Raw genomic sequence first — 4,317 nt, 5'->3', positions numbered from 1 at the left:
GGCCTGAATTTTGAGGCAGAGGCACTCCTTCTTCAGAGTTCACCAGCATCATAAAGAGGCCGAGGCCACGCCAGACGACGAGACGACTGAGCATAACCAGTAGCATCCATGAGTTGGTGTCCGTGTTGGGCCAGTCGCTGCCAGCAGTGAGTCCATTGTGGGATCAGCGTCCAAGGTGTCACTGATCTGCCGTCCGCGCCAGCCTCCACCTGAACTGACTTCCTTGAGGGTGCCTGAGTACCAGCCGCCGTCCTGCTGCAGGGCAGTGGGCTGCATCCCACAGACAGCAGTCATCACGGTGAGCGCATTCGGGGCTGAGTTGCAACAAAAGGCCGTTCTCCGATAGAACGCCATAGCAGCACAACACGCAGCACTGCTAACGCCACGGCCGTTGCCTATTGAGGCTGCCAGTAATTGTCTGGCCTGTCGTCAGCATCATGGGTAGCCTACGTGAGCATCACTTTCCAGGCGGAAGCGGCTGGCCACAATGGAGCACCGGCCGCGGTCAATGGTGTGAGGGGTGTCTGCCTCGCTGATCTGACGACACTATGAGTAATTGAAGTTGAAGTCACCTTTTTCTTTTCGTCAGCAATGTTTCCACTGGGCCTCCTGGTCCATTGTCACCACCAGACACCCTACCAAGTGCAACCACACTTAAACTAGTCTGAAGTTGAGCGATGTTTACATTATGCTGAAAAATGTTATGCATATTATTTACCTTTTTGTAATTCACAGCCGGCCGGAGTGGCCGTGCGGTTCTAGGCGCTACAGTCCGGAACCGAGCGACCGCTACGGTCGCGGGTTCGAATCCTGCCTCGGGCATGGATGTGTGTGATGTCCTTAGGTTAGTTAGGTTTCATTATTTCTAAGTTCTAGGCGACTGATGACCTCAGAAGTTAAGTCGCATAGTGCTCAGAGCCATTTGAACCACTTTGTAATTCACAAGAACGTTTTTGCTGCTAAAAATTCAAAAACGTGAAACTACCAGAAAATTAGACATAGTGATAATTTCGCATGATATACAAACAAGAGTGAACAAAACACAATTTTGAAAGTTAACACAAATGATGTTACGTAATGACCCCTGAAATTTATTTTTATTGAACATGTAACAGTTTACATTAATTATGTCTTTGCAAACAGTTGTAATTCATCGATGTTGTATACTGTCTTTGGTTATGAGAGTGCGCTAAAAAGCATGCGCATTAGCAATGCTAGAAAAAGATACTTAAGCTGTTTTTTTTCTTAACTTCATACAGTAGCAGTGCTTGTTTACCTTTATGTAGAGTAGTAGCGGTAGTTCAACTCGGTCTGATACATTCACTCATCGCTACAATAAGCTGTACAAAAAATTTATATCTTTAAATTTTCGAACTGATCGTATGATTCTCGTTTTGTGAAAAATGCAAGTCTGTTTATTCAACATGTTACATTTGTTTTGTCTGCAATATAATATGGAAGACTGTGAAAATGTTACATTATTTGACAGTGTGGGGTCAAGGAAATAAATTTCTGGAAGCATGTGTTTCAACAAGCATTCATTCATCAAATTAAAAACAGAGTCATACTACCTAGACTAATGACGGCCAATTCAATGAGCACCTTTTTTGACGAGAGCCAAACAACCAGATGAGTACCAATAATGTATTTTACTTGAGCAGTGCTTCTACTCTTGAACATTTGTTGCACAAATACTAGCGTTTTTAAGCTAAAACAGTGCATTTAATTCATGAACAAATTTTCTCGTTGTTGATTATTGAAATTAATAGCATTTTTGTATTATTGGGTAGACGGGTTTTTCTAGGTTCATAATTAATGCATAGCTGAAAACTTCAGAGCATTTCTACTAACTACTCATCGGAGCAGTTCATTATTACCACATTACACGGCTTGTAAGATGTATTTTTATCCATGTTGGATGGAACTGAGTAGCAGATACATTCGCACAGTCCAGTATAATACAGATATGAATGTAACGACTCCTGTGTGCCGAACGGATCAGCTTACTTTTTCTCTATCACGTTATTCATGTACCATTTAGACTCCGTATTTGTTGTACATGTGACATCCACATTACTTCGAGTGCTTTCTCCTGTAGTATCCTATTTGGGGCTAATGGTCGCACGATCGTGGTATAGAGTAACCTCGGGGGTACCTGCCATACCTCAGTTGTATGAGGCTTTCTTGCTCGAGTACAGCTGTGTCTGGATGGACGCTTACTTTCCTGACTGCTCGTGGAACTACAATGAAGCCTAAATCACTTTCTTTTACTCCTAGCGGTTCGGGTGATCCGTTGAACAGTATTAACACCCAAAACCCCAACGAGACCCCCGTGTAGCTAGTCCAGCAGAGGTGTCTGCGAATGTAAGAGAAGGTGTGGTGTCACCGCCACACACCACACTTGCTAGGTGGTAGCCTTTAAATCGGCCGCGGTCCGCTAGTATACGTCGGATCCGCGTGTCGCCACTATCAGTGATTGCAGACCGAGCGCCGCCACACGGCAGGTCTAGAGAGACTCCCTAGCACTCGCCCCAGTTGTACAGCCGACTTTGCTAGCGATGGTTCACTGTCTACATACGCTCTCATTTGCAGAGACGACAGTTCAGCATAGCCTTCAGCTACGTCATTTGCTACGACCTAGCAAGGCGCCATATTCAGTTACTATATTTACTTCAAAAATGTATTCTGAACAGATACTATTGTGAATCATGTACCGCCAAGAGCGACGTTCATCATTAATGGATTAAAGTTAAGTATCGAACTAATTACGTCCGCTTTCTGAATTCTCATTCCTTGTCATGTTCCAGACCTCACGTCAGTATAGTTCTTCCCTCCTCACGCCAGCCTGCGTGAGCTAAAACGCGTGCACTTCGGCCTCCACTCGTAACACAGTGTTGGCTCTTCTGCTAACACAACAGAAGGCATTAATACCAACGGACCACATTCTGTATATATAACAAATAAAACAGTAATAGATGGTAATGATCCCTCATAGTACACAAAGCAGGTCAGAACAGTATTGCAGAAGCAACGAAAAAACATGCTAAATTTCAAAGAACGCAAAATCTCCAAGTTTGACGAAGTTTTACAGAAGCTCGAAGTTTAGCGCAAACTTCAATTTGAGATTTTTTTAATAGTTTCATCAACGAAACTTTGTCTCGAAATCTGGCAGAAAGCCCAAAGGGAATCCGATCGTATATAAGGTACACCAGTTGAAAGACACAATTAATAACTTTGCTGTGCGATAACGATGGTGATGTTGTTGATGACAGTAGCACTAAAGCATAGTTATTAAACACGGTTTCCGAAATTCCCTCAAAAAAGAAGTCGTAGTAAGTACTCCAGAACTGGAATCGAGAACAATTGCCAACATGAGTAACTTAGAAGCAGATATCCTCGGTGTAGCGAAGCAGCATGAAACACTTAAGAATATCAAGGCATCGGGTCCAGATTGTATACTAGTCAGGTTCCTTTTAGAGTATTCTGATACAATAACTCCATATTTAGCAATCATATACAATAGCTCGTGCGTAGAAAGATCCGTACTCAAAGACTTGAAAGTTGCACAATTCAATCCAATACTCAAGAAAGAAAATAGGAGTAATCCGCTGAATTACAGTCCCATGTTACTGACGTCGATTTGCAGCTGTAATCTGAAACATATGTTGTGCTCGAACATTGTGAATCACCTTGAAGAAAACGGCTTATTGACAAAATGTCAACACGGATTCAGAAAATATCGTTCTTGTGAAACACTCCTAAACGCCTCCAGAACAGGCCATGAAGGCCCAGCGGTACTGACCGGCCGCCGTGTCATCTTCAGCTCATAGGTATCACTGGATGCGGATATGGAGGGCATGTGGTCAGCATGCCATCTCCTGGCCGTAAGTCAGGTTCCGAGACCGGAGCCGCTACTTCTCAATCAAGTAGCTGAGAAGTAGCTGAGTGCAGCCCGCTTGCCAACAACGCTAGGCCGACCGGATGGTCACCCATCCGAGTGCTAGCCCAGCCCGACAGCGCTTAACATCGGTGACCTGACGGGAACCGGTGTTACCACTGCGGCAAGGCCACTGGCTTCTTGTGAAACACATCTAGTCTTATTCTCATGAAATAATGAGTGCTATCGACAGGAGCGTCAAATTGATTCCATAATTTTAGATTTCGAGAAGGCTTTTGACACCGTTCCTCACCAGCGATTTCTAATTAAATTGTGTGCCTATGGATTATCGTCTCGGTTGTGTGCCTGGATTCGTGATTTCATGTCAAAACGGTCACAGGTCGTAATAACTGACAGAAAGTCATCGAGTAAAACAGAAG

General features: G+C 44.0%; 1 pseudogene; it reads right to left on the bottom strand.

Annotated features, from left to right (window-relative positions):
• Nucleotides 1-3,957: 3,957 nt before the first annotated feature.
• LOC124723601 lies at nt 3,958-4,075 on the bottom strand (annotated as a pseudogene).
• Between the last annotated feature and the right edge of the window lie 242 nt (nt 4,076-4,317).

This window comes from Schistocerca piceifrons, chromosome X, assembly GCF_021461385.2.
Source record: "Schistocerca piceifrons isolate TAMUIC-IGC-003096 chromosome X, iqSchPice1.1, whole genome shotgun sequence".
Classification (NCBI taxonomy): domain Eukaryota; kingdom Metazoa; phylum Arthropoda; class Insecta; order Orthoptera; family Acrididae; genus Schistocerca; species Schistocerca piceifrons.
This window is presented reverse-complemented; position numbering and strand designations above follow the sequence as displayed.